This window comes from Solanum pennellii, chromosome 9 (assembly GCF_001406875.1).
Source record: "Solanum pennellii chromosome 9, SPENNV200".
Taxonomy (NCBI): Eukaryota; Viridiplantae; Streptophyta; class Magnoliopsida; order Solanales; family Solanaceae; genus Solanum; species Solanum pennellii.
The window spans coordinates 30,198,597-30,216,629 of record NC_028645.1 but is presented as its reverse complement, the minus strand read 5'-3'; the positions used below and the strand labels follow the sequence as shown (position 1 = coordinate 30,216,629).

Sequence of the window (18,033 nt, the reverse complement as noted above, 5' to 3'; positions counted from 1 at the left end):
TAACTATATTATATTTTGTGAAAAGTTTTAATTCTACACTACTTTTCACTATGTTAATGTGATGAATGATATGTAAGGGCTTGTATAATACCTCCGAGAGGTCAAGTACACCTGTTGCAATCTGAGATTGCCGCTAACTTATACAGTGCGGTTTTGGGATGTGACAATCTTGGGATTAGAGCATAGGTTGTGAAAGTAGTATACAGTCCTTAACATCGATGTGTGTCGCGACACATCTATGGGCAAGAGGCTATTGGACAATAGAGTTTCCCTTCTTTTCTACTCCAATGTCGTGCGGTAGAGTAAATGTTATGAGTATCCTTCTGAATGTGTTTCCTTGTGTTTCTAGGAGATGAATACTAGAAGGATGGTCGCTAGAAAGTTGGAAGCGGGGAAGATGAATGAGGAGATTCCTCCTCAAGTTGAGCAACTTGAACAAGTTCCTCTAGATGGGCAAGGTGTCCAAGGTGCTCAAGGTGCTCAAGTGCCTCCCCAAGGTTATCATGTTCCTAATGTGGAAGGAGCTAATGAGGTTCCGGTGGTTCCCCCGGAATTGACTAATCAAGAGATTGGATTAGCACAAGCGTGACTACTCATATTAATTTGGGTATTATACCTAGGAAGAATGTGGTGTAGAGCAATATGACCTCTAGGTTGAGAGATTTCGTGAGGATGAATCATCCTATCTTTCTTGGATCTAAGTTGGGGGAGGATCCACAACAGTTTCATGATGGAGTGTACAAGGTGTTGAGTGCTATGGGGGTTACATCTAGGGAGAAGGCGGAGTTTGTTTCGTAACAATTGAGGGATGTTTCTCAAATATGGTACACTCAATGGAAGGATAATAGGCCGAAGGAATAAGGTCCTATTGAGTGGGAAAAATTTAAGGAAGCTTTTCTTGCTACGTACTTTCGTTAGGATAAAAGGAAAGTTAAGCTGGAGGATTTTATCAATCTCAAAAAAGGCAATATGAGTGTTGAGGAGTACTATTTGAAATTATCAACTTTGTATAGGTATGCCCCTTCACTTCTGTCTAATCCAAAAGATAAAATGAGTCGTTTTGTGATGGGAGTAGCCGACTTAGAGATAGAGGAATACCGTACCGCTATGGTAAATGATGATACGACCCTATCTAGACTCGTGGTGTATGCACAATCAATTGAAGTGTCTAAACGGATTGCTAGAAGCATGAAAAGCAGTGGTGCTAATGATCAAGAGAAAACTAGGTTTAAGAAAAGGGCTCAAAGTCAAGAAGAACCTAAGAGTGCTAAGGGGAAATTGGAGAAAGGAGGTAGTTCTCTAAAGGTCAACCCTACTTGTGCCAAATGTTGTAAGAAATATTATGGTGAGTGTCTATTGGGTACTGGGAGTTTATTTTGCTGTTTTAAGGAAGGAAACAAGGTGTGAGATTGTCCTATGAGTGCTTCTATAGGATGAGAGGGTAAGCACGTTGCTTCTAGTGTTCCAAAGGATGATGCTACAACAAAAAGATGTTTCTATGCACTCCGGTCTAGGGGGGAAAAGACGTATGAGAGTGATGATGATGTTGGTAAGTTCTCTTTATCTTGTGGTAATATGATCTCTTTAAAAGTGGGGGAGTATGCTTAGTAAATGGGATAGAATGGTATGGAAGCAGTTTGCATGTGCATGGTGTTTAGGAGTTTTGTTGAAATTTAATTTCATTAATTTTTTGCATTATGTATTTTATGAAACTATGTTTATTTTAAGATGTGTTTATATGATGTTACTTGGGATATTATCATTTTCATATCATGTATCGCCTAAAAGACGCATTGTTGAAAAATTTGTAAAATCACTGTAGCATTAAAACAATTCACTGTAAAAATTTTGGGAGGTTGACTAATTGATTCTTTGGTCTAAGATTGTTGTAATGTGGTTAGAACAAATGTATATAGCCATCATATTGAATATAAAATGAGCTTTCGTTATTTGGAATAAAGCATGTGAGTTTTGTAGCATAATGAGTATAGAATGGTTTTCTTGTTTCTTGTTGTGTTGTAAATCTCCTGAATATGTGAAATTGATGTTTTGTTATTTATTTTGTGTTCTATGTAATGGTTATTATCTTCTATTTAGATCTCTATTCTTGGAAGTGTCGGAGAGTGGCAAGTGTCATTGGAGGGCAAATGTTGTCCGAGTGGGGGAGATTGTAAGACCCCGAAAATGACTTAGGTGAACTAGATCATAACATGTTTTTATTTATGGTATAAGGTCCTAAATAATTTTAATATATTGTATAGAGGCAGTATCAAAGTATTAGGTGCATTGGAAGTCTAACGTCAAGAGACGACCAAGACGTTCGACGACTAAGTCAGCTATGTACCTCAAATGTGGTTCTATGTTTTTAGATGTGATTCATGAGGTTTTAAGGTCCTTAAATAAGTTATTATAGCATATATAGGAAGTGTGTAAAGTTTGCTGGAGTTTGGAGGTCAAACGTCTAAAAACGTCATGACGTTCGAAATATTTGCCTTGAAATAACGTTGTAGGCATGTTTCATCGAGATTTACGTGTTTGTTTTGGATGAAATTCATGTAAGAGGTGTTAGGATAATATTATATCTTGTTTGTGTTTTAAACTTCCGGGCAAACATCTCTAAGGACGAACAAAGGGTCCTGGGGAAGGACCAAGAGCTTGGTATCAAGGCTGCCCAAGACAGCCCAAACCACGGAGGCACTCTATGCCCAGTGGGTCAATCGACGCCCCGTGGGTATCATGCCTTCATTTGGTACTTATCCTAGGAATAAAATCTTCAATTTTTCAGGCTATGATACAATCGACGGAGGACAGCACGGACCGTTTGTAGACTGACGCCCCGTCAATGGCCAGTCGTCTGTAGGCCTATGTTCCTGCGCAGGTTCTCTGTTAAGTTAGGGGTGATATTGTAATTTCACCCCACTTAAAAAATAGATGTATTGAAGTTTCTTTAGGGTTATTTTGGGTATATTAAAAATGTATACAAATGTTTAACAATTAGAAGATTGCATTCTTCCAAATCGAAACCCCAAAATCCCTTAAGAATTCCCGAACACTCAATTGATGTCCAAAATAAATAAAGAGCTTGGTGTGACGTTTTGAGTGGAAATTCTTCATCAAAGTTAAGAATTAGCATCATTTAGGTATGGATTTTTTATCCTTGAAACTCGTTTCATCAAGGAGCCCCAATTCATAAGATGTTTTCTATGTTTTCAAAGTTGAAATGCGCAATTTCATGATTCTACCATGGATTCTTGCATCAATTATTTTTAAATGTATATTATGGATTAGATTGATGTTGTATTGTTTATTTAATCCTAAATTACCTATGAACCCATAAATTGGATGAACCCTTGTTTTTGACTAAGTTTTGGGTTACTTGATAATGATCTAATGTTGATGAATTCCTATGTAGTTTTATATGGGCTATTCATTGATGTAATAATTGTAGTTAATTTATATCTAGGTTGTATTAGATTGATGAATTTACATTTAATTGAACTATATTATTTATTATTGTTGTTTTTATGTTGAATTGTTGGTTATGGCCATGGGTAAGGGTCTTGTGTTATCAAATTGAGTAATTTGACTTTGGATCGAAGTGTTGAGGATGATATGGGGGTATGATTCCCTATTTTCTATATTTTGATGTTACTTATACTAAAATTATTCTATGCTTTACTTGCAATTGATGTGGCCTTGTCTGTGTTACTTTATGCAATATGATGATCATGGACTTGTTGACAACTAATTGAAGTAATATTAATATGTGTGTAGTTTATTAAGTGATTCATGACCATATATATCTACATGTGAAGTCATATATCTATTCTCTCATTCATGTTGTCTTAGGTTATCATGTTAGACTATGACTTTGACATAATGTGTATAATGTTAGGGTTGAGTCTTGGTTATTCCTACTTGACTATATGAGTCGATATTGCTTATATTTATGATGTTATGATATTATATAGTATGACTTGAAGATTTTAGGTTTATTTCTATGTGATTCTAGACTAAGTTGCATTATGAGTTAAAAGTGAAGTATGTGATGTTTTGTCTTGGTTGACTTGTGTCTCTTGCTTGATGTATGTATGATTACGAATATGTGATATCTTTATTTATGGTATTATAACTCTTAGTCTTGAATGTATGAATGACATGCATGTGACCTTAAATGAACTTAAGAGAGTCTTTTATGTGAAAATCTTGACTTAGTGGTAAGGTTAAGATTGTTGAAGTCGTAAGCCGTATTTGTATCCTTTAAAGTAATGGAATTATGGACTTAAGGTCAATTGGATGGAACGGCATCAAACTAATCCTTAGGAAAGTCATAATGAGCTTCGTGTCGCCATTATGAGGTAGACCTAGTAGACCCTTCTTTTGTACGGTAAATATAATTGCGTTATGAAATTGTTATAGACCCCTCTTATGTGAACCTAATGTGTGAATTACCCTATGAGAAATAAGGCTAGCACCGAGTGTGAATGGTAAGAGGAAGTAGTTCTAGTTAAAGAGTGAGAATAGATTACAAAGTATTCCATTCATATTCCTTAACCATGTGCCTACATGGGATGTGTCTAATTTATACCCTTGGCAAGTAAAAGAACCTCATCGAAGTAACATAGAACTCCAGATTCCATATCTAGCTATCATGGTCTATGTCGGTTATTGCCTATTCTCATCATATGGAATACCTATTAGAATTAGAGAAGTGTATGAGGTTTAGGTGGTTGTATGGGACGCTATCTAGACATTGCACAAAAGGCTTTGAAGGTGTTACTTGGAGTTCCTACGTCTTATCCAAGACCATTACGTGAATGTCCTTTATCACTACCAAAAAAATTGTGTTTACCCACGGACAAAAATCGTCTCTATCTAATAAAAATTCGTCACTAAACATGATTAGTGACGGATTAGCAACAGATTATTGACTATCGCTATTACACTCGTTAGTAAGCTCTTACTGACGAAAATATGAGTTTCGTCACTACTTTAGCAACATCATAGTGACAAAATATTTCCATCGCCACGTGTTAGCGATGGACATAGTCGTCATTATATTTATAAAAATTTGGTTGCTATTTTCATTATTCTAGGACAAAAAAGTGAGTTGCGTCACAAGTTTAACGACATAATAGTGACGCAATATTTTCGTCGCCATTGTTAGAGACGGACATAGTCGTTAGTATATTTATATAGTTTTGTTGCTAATTTCATAATTCATTTCATCATTTTGGATAAATTTGCGATGAAATTTCTGTCGCAACATATTTTTTCTCAACATATTATGTCTTCAATTATTCGTCGCTAATTCGTCGCCAATATTCTTTATGTAGCAACTACCAAATAGTCGCTAAATTTGTTGCTAAATATTTTTGGATAAAATATCCAAAGAAAACTGCCAATTACTTTCAATGAACCTACATTAATCAAAATTTTATTACACAATTTGTAGTTTCCGAAAAACATGACAATATCAAAAACTAAAGTTGCGGGGGACTAAGAGATATGATCGTCACTTGAAATTGAGGGATCAACCTAATCCACATTAGCAGTATGAGGCACCATTGGTGTCACAAGAAATGGGTTGCCAGAAGGATAAGTAATTGTTGCTAGCACCTGCTCAACAATAGTAGGATATAATATTAATAGCAAGTGTAGGAATCATTTGCTTTACAAACTCATCCATATTTGATGTAGATGTTGATTGAGAAAATGGAGGTGGTAATGATGATAAGCCACAACGATTCTACCCTTAGTAATTTTTTGCATTAAATCTAAAGCCGTATATTCTTCTTTTCTTTTGTTCCCCTAACTTAGTAATATCCTTTAAATTGATCAATATTAGTTTGAGACACAGTTTTGTACCGTAATATTTCTTCATATTTTTCCTACTATATGTATATGAATTGAGAAATCATTAAAGATAAGGAACAAAATAAATTTTGAAGGAAAATGCAGAAAGATTCATAGGATTTTAAGCTTTAATACAGTGTACATCTTTCAACAATACGATAAAAAAAAGATAAGAGGTCTCAAGATCCCCCAAAACGCAGACACACACAAAACATGACAACAGTTCTCAAGAACCCCCAAAACACACACACAAAAGCACTTGCACATGATAGTAAATCAAGGAACCAAGTTGCAAGGAACTACTCTGATGATGCACAGCCTCAAATTTCTCATTTGGGATTCAGAAAAATCCAATGGTGTCTACTGTAACTCCCATTCAAATTGAACTGCGAAAGGAACCTGCATAAACTCACACTATAGTCGAAAAAACCCAGCCTACTCAACATGATAATCAGGAGTTGCAACTTACAGAAATTCCAATACTCACAGGATGAAAGCCGCAAATATTCTAGACTTATACATTTATTGATTGAAAAAGAGGGTAGGGTCGATACCTACAAAAGATAAAAAAAGAAATGAGACGCTTGAAACTTGACTAGCCAAGATACGAAACCATCACTTTCACTGCTGGCTTTAACTTGATGCTAACTACTTTTCTTTTTACTACAAGTAACAAAATACGCTATAAAACACAACTAGAATTGCACATAAAAAACTGCACACGATCAGACTAAAACAACGCTAGGATCGCACTAAAACACTAAAATTGCAGTAGAAAAGCATTAAAACAACACCTACATTATACAAAAATAACTTAAACAAATACATTATAAAACATGACTCGAATTGCACAAACAACAACTGCACTAGAATCACTCTAAAACAACAGTAGGATCACACTAAAATAACACTAAAATTGCATGTAAAAGGCATCAAAACAACACCTTCATTATAAAAAATCAACAACAACTACTATGATTTTAAACCAATGCGACCTGACATTTACATTTTAGATAAGCTTTAAAGTTTTAGACTTACATGGAAAATTCAAGAACGTTCACCAATAAATGATTCTTATTCATGACCATGTGCAAACGTGCAAATTTAACTCAATCGGTGTTGGATCTCTACCTTTTATAATATCCTATCAAAAATCATTTAATTATTAGATATAATTATATTAAGTGCATAGTATGTGTTCAGATACAAACATATACCATAGAATAAGATGTTAGTTAAAGAGTTCGTAAAATATATATTCACAATTCTGCACAACAGTCTGCAAATATTTGACTCAAACAATCTGCAAATTCGACAGATGCATCACTTGAGAATATTGCACAGCAGTTCTAATGTTCAGAAGATTAATAATCTAGGCACCTAATAGATGCATCACCTGACTAAGAATAAAATTTTATGGGTTCATACATGGATGTACTAAGAGTAGATGGTATTACAATTAGAATATGGTATTACAATGAATGAGTAACAATAACTAATCTGCAACTTGAAGTGTATATAGAGAGTATTCTAGGAATCAAAACAATCAAAATCAATGTGTAGATAGTATAATTCAAATGACATATTTTTAGAACAAAACATAAAAATCAATGTATCAACTATTTTTAAAAGCAACTACATTCATAAACTATTGTTACTGAACAATTTGTAATTTCCAATACAAGAGACAATATAAAAAGTTAAAGCTGCAGGGGACTACAGGATAGCATCGTCGTCAACTGAAACTAAGGGTTAAACCTCGTTAGTAGTATCTGGAGGAGGCACTATGGGGGTCAAAGGTGACGGATTGTCAACAGGAGTAATCACTTCTTATACCCGTTCCATAACAATAGGAAGAAGATGATTAGTAAGTGCAGGAAGAATTTCCTTTACAAATTCATCTATATTTGTTGTTGATGTTGATTGAAAAACAAAAGGTCGTACAGATTATGAGGCATAAAACTTAGGCTTGTAGTAATTTTTCGCTTTAGTTTCAAGTCTGTACATTCTTCTATTATGTTCTCCACCCGCAGCTTGGTAATATTCTTCAGCTTGATCAATATTAGATTAAGATACCATTTCTCCCATAAGATCTCTTCATATGCTTCCTGTAATAAATAGAGTTAAAGAGAGGACATTAAAGATTAGGGAAAAAATTATATTGGTCAACTATGTAAGTTTCTAAAGAATAGGAAACCACACACTTTACATTTGTAAGAATGGCATGTCTAACCCAAGACAACCTATGCAACAAGACTCACACTTGTGATATGATGTTTGGAACTTCTTGCGTACAACTTTTTGATTGAAATGGGTCATGCCTCAGATAGTGAAGCAAGCCTATGAAAGTTTATATATTTGGAGAGTCGATAAAATTATCAGAAACGTTTGGGAAATGGTCCCAACAATCATCTTTTGGTATTTGTGGACAGAAGCAAAACCAGATGCTTTCTTAGCACAAAAACTCAAATCTTTTATCTCAAGTCTAACTATTTAGAAAATTTGTTTAGCTCAAATTGTTTACCCCTGTAACTAATGCAGATACTTTTGTGGATTTTATATGCTACTTATCACCTCTAAGAAGTTTTTTGGAATAAATAAAGCAAAGGTGCATGTCCTCTAGGTTTACCATCTAACAAATATTACTTTACCTTCTATTTTTTTTAAAGCAAATAAACAAGGAAAACCATTACTTGGATATGTAGAAAACACATAACCTTTTAAGATGATAGCCATACATTTAACTTGAAGATACTTATAACTTACAACAAATAAGTTGATTACTAAACTATTTTCCAATAAAGTTAAAATGTGCTAAAATATGTTAAAATGCTCCAGAAAGCTATTAGATCATCTGGAACAAGTTATGCCTGCAAATATAGGAGTGACACAATTAGCATTTTGTTTATTCATATAGTAAAGAGATCATATAAGAAAATAAACAAATTAGTAAAGGGGATTAGCCTTTTAAGAGACTTAAAAATTGAATACCATCAGGTCATTTCCAGTATGGGTTATCATATTTTAATTCTGGCTGAGAACTACCATGAAAATATTGACTCATAGAAATATCATTGATCAATTCTTTTTTCCCTTGATGCTTCCAGAAAAAATAGTCATCAATAAAACAAGCTTATAAAGGTGATGTTTAACGATTTAAACTTTCATGTATGTAAAGTTGTTGTACTTTTTACATGGACATCTAACTTTATCACCACTCATGTGATTCATTTGAGAACATGCATATTGAACAAATTTATCAAAGCCATCTATGAAACTTGAATTAATAGTCCCTCGACCATCCAACCTCTTATACATCCAACTACTCTCTAGATTATTCATGTAGTTATTCATGTTAAAATAAATAAAACATTTAGTAACAAACACAAGTCGATTGAGGACTACTTCCAATAACAAGCACATTTTTAAGGACATGCATAGTGGAAAGTCACTGATTCTCATGTATATTCAAAATTTGGTCAAAATATACAAATTTGCATGACAAAATTAGTTGCTGAAATTGCTTTATGGTAAAGCTTGAAAAAAATAAGCTTAATAGTTTTCAAAACAAACTTAGCTAGAAAAAAGTTTTCCTTATTAAATAATTCTAATTTCAGTTTACTTACAAAATAATAAAGCATTCTAATACAAATCAAGCTACTAAAACATTCTAATTTCAGCCAACTTACTTATGCTACCATGTAAAAATATGAATCACAAGTCCTTCAATTAGGGAGAAACACAGTCGTGGCAGGACTACTTCTAATAACAAGGTTCAATAAGTCATCCAACAAATTGGCACACACTTTTAGCTTATATTCGAGGTTAAGTAAATCTTATAACATTGCAGATACCTAATTACAGTGGCAGATCAGACTCTCTACTAAAAAATACTAACAAAATAAAGAATATTTTGTTCAAAAAGACAGCTTGTAAGACAATCGCATGAGTTTCCTCTATAAGTACAACATTATGTCCAACAAATAAACCCAATAAAGAAGTTAAAGTCTAGAATATATTTGTCTACAAAATAAGACCAAATAAGAAGTTAAAATTTACAATACCTGTCTGTGGCGGTTACTGCTCTTCTTCCTGATTACGATCTGTAAAGTAAATATCTTGAGAGTATCTTTAGCAAAATCAAGGGGAAAAAATAAAGATAAAGGCTTACTTCAAGTTAATGACAACCAAATACTAAGTATAATGTTATAGTAGTAGATGCCTGCAATATTTAAACATCAGAAGTCTTGGTTATTAATGGGAACGATAGAAACAAATAACAACTAAACAATTAATATGAATTAGTTATTCTTTTGAGTTGCATAAGCACTTAACATGTGTCTTTAGCCAATAGCATTGATCATTGAGACTCAATTAAATATAGTTAAGCGAATATTCACAAATAATTATTACATACCAAATAGGTCTAATTAACACCTTTGGTCTAGACATTAGTGTGTAAACCAAGCCCCACAATAAAACATATTATTTATACTTTCATGAAGAGTATGTGATTGATCTTATTATGAGAAACCATGTTGTATGATCCTTATCTAACACCTAAATCACCATATTTAATGTGCTATTCTACATGATCCTCGCTGCTTGTTCAGTTGGTTTATTATATAATTATGTCTAATTTTTTTTTCAAAATTACAGTCACACTTACTTAAAATTTCTTCTATGTTTTATGTCATATGCTTGTATCTTATTAATCCAAATGCAAGAAACTGTTTTGATAGATTCTCAGCTACACAACATCAGAATAGTGATTACAAAATAAAAAAAGTCATATATCATACAAGTCAAAAGGTTCTTAAATCATAAAACCAAAATTACCTAAAGTAGCTTCTAAGCTAAATTCAATATAACAGTAATATTATTTATCAAAAAAATGAACTAATCATTATTCTTGTCAACTTCCTATCTCTATGATAGAAGTCCTTCGCAATCTAATGCAAATGAGGATAGTAGTATTACTGCAATTCATGTGAAGCAGAGCACATATCGGGAACCCAAAAGGAATAATGAGGAAATTATTCACAATTAACAACAAAAAAACAATTTTCACAATCCCCTGAACAATGACTAAAATATGTATGTCACTCAATCTTATATCCCGAATGTTTTGAATGACTTTAAGTAATGCACCTTATCATAAAAAATAGAAATTTCTTGCAAAATCCCAACCCTCCCAATGACCACGTTCAATATTCCCAAACCACAAAAACAACTACAAAAACGAGCAAATATCAGCTCTTGCACCCTTCACAGTTATTCAATCTTTTGTAGCAAAATTTTCTTATTGCAAATGAAAAATTACAGGCAACTATTAGGTAGTTGTGGGAGGGGGAGAAAGAGAGATGTCTTTTAGCGGAGAGAGTAAAGGGATAGTTAGTAGTCACAAACAACGAAAGCTAGCTGAAATAAGAAAAAAATACTATGCAAACTAGTGTGCAATTTACTTTCACAAAAGCAAATAAAAGTAAATCACTGAATGTTGAACCCCAATCCCAAATTTTAAGAAAATTTTAACTCGAGAAAAAAACATATTTTCAGAATACCCATAATACTAAAATCACTATTTTCATAACAACTCAAACATACTTCGAGTTAAAGGAAATGGAAAGAGTTGAAAGTATTTTAAACCCTATTTTTCAGAATAGTGACAATGATGAAACCACTATTCAACACATCTCAATATTACTTCAAACTAAATGAAATGAAAAGTGTTGAGAGCTAAAAACTCCAATTTTCACAAACCCATAAGAGATAGAGAGATGATAGTTTGAGAGCTCACTTTTTTTATCAAAATGGAAGATTCAAGGAGATGAGAGTTAGTGCACTTACATTGAGATGAAGATTGAAGGAGATGGGAGTTTTAGTTATCGGAGAAGGAAAGTTCCATCAGAGAATACATAGTCTTTACTCTGAGAGATGAGTGCTTCTGGTGAAAATGGAAACCAAAGTTATTTAGCTTGGAAAAAAAAATAACTTTACAACAGACTTAGTGACGGATTTTAATATCCGTTGCTAGCAAAAATTATATTTATTTAGATTTAATTCTAGCGACGGATTTTTCGTCACTATATAAATTAAATTTTACAAAAATACATTTTTAAGTTTAGCAACATATTTTCCGTCATTATTTCGTCGCGGAATATTGTTTAAATTGGTCACACTTACTTAGTTGCCAAATTGGTAGAGAAAACTAGGGCGCCAAAATTTCTCGCTTGTTTTTAGCGACCAAACAAATATTTCATCGCCAATCCGTCGCTATATCAAAACTCAAAGAAATATTTGTAATTCTTGCAACAAAATGTCTATCCTGTTGCACATCCGTCGTTATATAGTGATGGAATAAAATTCATCGCTAGTATCCATCGCTAAACACTGTTTTTTTAGTAGTATATTTGATGTATGTATCTCTTAATGAACTAATGAACTGTTGACTTATGTTATGAAGTATGCAAATAAATGAGTGCCTAATATTAAGTGACTTAAGGATTCTTTAGCTAATGTGTAAAGAGGGCATAAAGGATGATCTCTTCAGGTCTTATCTTTGGAAGTCTTGAGAATGACTCGAGTTAGGGAAGTTGGTTGGGGTTGTGGACATAATATAAGCCTTAGGTAGTCTTAAGGACTATTTAGGTAATCTTGAAGAGGTCAATCATGGACGTTATCTTCTTGATTACTTAAGTAATTCTTTTGATAGGCTTTGGAAAGAGAGTGTCATATCATCTATGTGTTGGTGTGTTAAGTGAGAATGATTCTATCCTAGGGAGTCCATAGGATCTTTTGAGTGTGTGTTTAAGGGATTGTAAGGGCGGTCGCTTCACAACTCACTCAAGTGATACTTAGAGTCACCTTTGGTTGAAGAATCTTACCTTGATGTTTATGATGCTTGGTATGTGACTCATTATAAGTAATCTTAAGGGTCTTTTACGCACATCTACAGAGGGTTCATGGGTTGTCTCTCTTTGTGTAACTTAAGTGAATCATAGGAAAGCTTTGAGTGGGATAACGACATGCTAGAAAGTGGTTAATATGAAAGGAAGTTAATTTACTGTAACAGTGAGGTATTTCATTGTACAGTGAATTGAACTCACTGCAAGATGGGTCCTAAAATTATGAATTGTTGTTTAAATATTTTCGTATATGTTCTTATGTTGTTAAAAGTTATTGTTATGATATGATTTTTAAATGAAAATATGCATATTTTAAATAAATGTTTTCATGATTTTTATGCATAATGTCGTACATAGTACATTTGGTTGTACTAACTCCTTGCTTTTATCTATCTATATGGTTCTTTGAAGGTAAGGAGCTTTTGGGAAGGAAGACTTGGACCATAGCATCGTTCAAGAGAAGTTGAAGTATGTCCGCATTTGACTCGAGGGCATATATGTCTTTCATGTTTTCCATTTGAAGTACTGTAATAGACTAAGTAATTCTATATTCGTATTTTTTATGGGCCGTGCCCCAAGTATTATTGTGTCTTAAGATGATGAGATTGAGACTTAGCATTTCCTATTGCTTTATATGAAAGAGATTTTAATTCCTATATTATATTTTGTGAAAAGTTTTAACTCCGCACTACTTTTCACTATGTTTATGCGATGAATGATATGTAAGGGCTTGTATAAGACCTCCGAGAGGTCAAGTACGCTTATTTGAATTCGATATTGCCCCTTACTTATAGGGTTAGTTTCGGGATATGACATATGATGATGATAATTATATAAGGGTAGACCCTATGACCTACATTAAGCTATGATGATTTACAAAGATACTAAAGACATATTAAAAGGGATTCTAGCTTAGAACTTAGTGAACTTGAATGAGGAGTGTCCCTTCCCACACAGGGAAGGTAGGACTACTAATGTACTCATGATATTGGAGACAATAATGCATGTATCATAAAGAGGGTCACAACTATATCTCCTAGTTCTTGATATATGTTTCCCTCATAGGAATATTAGCTAGTGGATCCACGTAGTGTCTACGTACATGTTTGGGTACTATTTTCGCAAGTAGTCCGCCTTCCTTTGGCATAGGGTTCTATGACACCGGATGCCACATTGGCTCATGTGGTCTATGTTGGTTAAGGCAAGACATTCCGAAAGTAAAATGAAGTAATAAAGTGGACTCTAACTAGGATGACTTGAGAGGTTTGACTTAGTCTAGGTAGGGGTATGGAACTCTACCGATACATTCAACTAGTTAGCCTTGAGGGAAGTCTTAGAAGGATATTCTTAAGTATGTATATTCTTATTGTCACGATCAGAATTCTGGAATTCGGATCGCAATCGGCGTCGTTAACCTCTTAGAGGTCGCAGACATGCGTCTTCTTAGCGTTCATCACAATCATACAATTAAATTTTGGGGAAAATTAAAATTTTTTACCATACTAATGAAGTATACTTAGACTTCATGCTTAAGGTTTATAAAAACATACGATATTCTAAAACTATTGTCTCAAATATATAGAAACAATCTAAAGAGTGCAAATCTGAATTTAGCCAATAATAGTTAATATGCCATATAGGTCTTATTACAAAAGAATCTAAAGAACATAATGTAAATAGCGTATTCTTAAAACTACTAATAATCTATGTAAGCTATAATATGAAAGATAGCATCCTCGAAGATGAGGACCTGACTTGGAGAAAGAGTTCCAAGCTTCATAAAATCTACCTTCTTAAGGTTCAATGGCCGGAACCTACATTTTTTGTAATTTTAAGTAATGGGGTTAATACGCTACATGTACTAAGTATGGGTATATGCACATAACACATAGGGACATGCATGAAAAAGAATCGTTTATTATATCTTTGGAAAACATGCCAAGCCATATAAAAGTCTTCAATGCACATACATATAACATATACAAGATAAGGATTTCGTTGACATCAAACATGATTATAATTATAGGTATCTTATCATGAAGTCACATTAACAATTCATATTAAATACAACATTTAAACGTTACATACAAAAAACTTACCAATGATCCCATTCCCAACCTACAAGTGCAATGGTCATGTGAAACCACATAACCCCACATAACCAAGGAGATAAGATAGGAGACCATAAGTAAGGCTTTGCTTCATATAACTTGCAACATAGTTAGTTATCATTAACATATCAATATATCCAAATAACACATTCATCATAATAGCAAACATTCATGTAAGAGTAACATAACATATCATTACATTATATCATTCACATCGTCTTATTACTTAAGAAAAATCTCCTAGGACTTCCCTTAGAGTCAACTTGTCCAATGTATAGGTAACGTCCCATACTACTACCTATACTAAGCCAACTCCGCAAGTCACCCTAGTGAACGTTCGTTTACTTGTATTTCATTTTAATGAGGTAACATAGGCATTAACCGACATAGACCATGTCAGCTAAAAATGGAATCCGGTGTCATGAACCCCACACCAAACAAAAGGTTATCTACCGGCCTAAGTAGAACCTACATGACATAGCTTTCTAGGTAGATCCACTATCTAGTATCCTATGGTGGCAACATAGTTCAAGAACTAGGAGACGTATTAGAGACCCATCATTCAACATTGCATGGCAGCCTCAATCTCATGAGAATCATTGTTAACCTATCTTCCCTTAGAGAAGGGACACTTCCCATATCTAGTTCATCGGTGCTTAGCTTAAGTCACTTTTCTTGAAATAACCTTTAATTTGTTTTTAATAATAAATTTGTCATAGTACATTGGAGATTATCTCCTTGTATAACATTATCATGAGATCTTTTAGATTAGATGAGAATTGTCCTTTTATCGTAATCTTTCTTTTGTGAGATTTACGTGTCATAATCATTTTGTGTAAAGCATACAAGAGATATCATAAAATTGCATATTCGTATTCTTATCATGATATCACAACATGTTCATAGCCAACATATTCATATAGCAACATCATACATTTTTTTCATAACATAGCATCACAACTTATAGGCTAACATAATCATCTTAGAGTAATAACAATTTTACAAGACTTACCTCTTACTTCAAAGAATATTATTCATCATGCGATATTCATAATAATACTTAGTGAAATACTCAACAAATAAAACTAGAACAACCCATAAAATCATGAACAATATCAATACATAACATAGGAGAAGGTAAACGGGTCATTAAAGGGTTCGTTCAAACCTTAAATTCTAATCCTAATGTTTACATGTTATCACATCATAGAAACAATCATAAGAAACATATCATATAGGTAAGAACTTGCTTCATACTCAATTCAAGAATAATTACCAACATATAATCAACAATTCATGCGATTTTAGATATGGAAAGCATTTACTTTTCATTGAAAAACATAAATATAGGTTTAGGAAGAAAATCCATTTTAAAGAGTAAAAACCCTAAAATTGAAGTTCTTGAAATCTTATCTTTAAAGGACCTCTTGGGGAAAGGAATACCAAGAGTGAAAACCAATACCTTATATATGAAGAATCCAATAAATCTTGATTGGAAACTTCGCAACCTTCGTCTTATTCCTTAAGCTTTTCTTGTTGTTCAATGGAGGTTGGAAAAAGAGAGAGTTCTTGAGAGATTAAGAGAATTTCATTCGATTCTTATTTGGAACGTTTTGTGGTCTAAAACTGACCTAAAATCATTATATATACGTCCCAAGACTTACCATAATACCCTCCTCTTAAATTACCATAAACGTCCCTCCTAATTTGATTACAACTAAGAGAACGTTTGACTTAATCAAATCTTAAATTGTTCCTAAGGATTTCGTTTTTACCCTTTAAATTAATTAATTAAATGTTTAATTTAATTAATTAAGGGATCTAGGGTAATTACTGAAGCATCCCTAAGTCATTGGAACCATAACTAACCATTTTGATCCATCCTAGGTTATGTACTAGGATGTTTCTGGAGTTATACTAGGTTAGTGTAAATATTTCGGTTTGACCCCTTTAATTTAATTAATTAAATTTGTAATTTACTAATTAGTTGAACTAGGGTAATTACTAATGTACCCTCAAGTCGTTATGACCATAACTAACCCTATGAACCATTCTAGGTTAGGTACTAGGTTGTCTTTTTCTTGTCTTAACTGAAATCTTGAAATTGCTTTGTGATTTCGGTTTTGTCATTTTAAATTTATTAATTAAGATGCAAAATTATTTATTTAAGTAACCTAGGATAATTAATAAAGTATTCCTATGTTGTTAGGACCATAACCAACCCTTTGGATAATCCTAAATTAGGTACTAGACTGTCTTTTGCATGCCTTAACCGAAATCTGGAAATTGCTTTGTGATATCAGTTTTGTCCATTTAAATTAATTAATTAAGTTCCTATATTAATTATTTAAGTAACCTAGGGTAATTAATAAAGTAATCTAAGTTGTTAGGATCATAACCAACCTTTGTCTCTTATTAGCTTCTTGTCTTAATGTCATCCGGTTAGGTCTTAGGTTGTCGGGTCCCCTAGTTAGTTATTTTTTATTGTTCCTAGGTTATTTAGTTAGTTAGAGACGTAAGTTAGGACCTATAATCATTAAGGGAGCTTTGCCCCGCGTGGTCCTACAAGACTGCCCCCTAACCACCCTAACCTATTCGGTTGGGGCTTTTCTCTTGGCCGTTTAGCACATGTGCTTGCACATGTGTTGCTTGTACTTTCCTAACTAACAATTTTTAATGGTTCATTTGTAATTTTTAATTATTGTCCCAAGTATCCTTACTATGTCCTTGGGCACTGCTTAATCTACATGACCATTTTACGTTGTCATGTGTTATGGTACCTAGGCTTGACACTTAGATTCCTCGTACATAATGTGTTAAGAATCAATGCTATTAGCTTAGGGTCTTCATTGCAGGTACAATTCCTAAACAAGCTTGTTAATACTTAGAAAAATTGGCTTACACCCTTTAAGCCAATATTTTGCTTATTTGGGCATTATATTGAAATTGGCTAATACACCTTAGCTAATTTTCTATACTATGTCAATTATTTCTCAATATTGGGCATTGGAAGGCCTATGTATCCCTAATACTCATTCTTAAAGACCTATTGGGCTCTTCACTGGACTTGTAATTTTTCGGAAGGTTACACTTATAAATGTAAAGTTTGTGTATTTGATAATCTTACATGTTGATGACACTATCTAAAATTGTTTTAA

General features: G+C 33.2%; 1 long non-coding RNA gene across 1 annotated transcript; it reads right to left on the bottom strand.

The window, feature by feature from the left end:
- Nucleotides 1-9,759: 9,759 nt before the first annotated feature.
- Nucleotides 9,760-16,466, bottom strand: LOC114078605. Its single transcript, XR_003580243.1, has 3 exons — nt 16,338-16,466; nt 11,707-11,803; nt 9,760-10,078 (listed from the first exon to the last, which is right to left on the bottom strand). It is a non-coding gene; the product is annotated as an uncharacterized LOC114078605 (long non-coding RNA).
- Nucleotides 16,467-18,033: the final 1,567 nt, after the last annotated feature.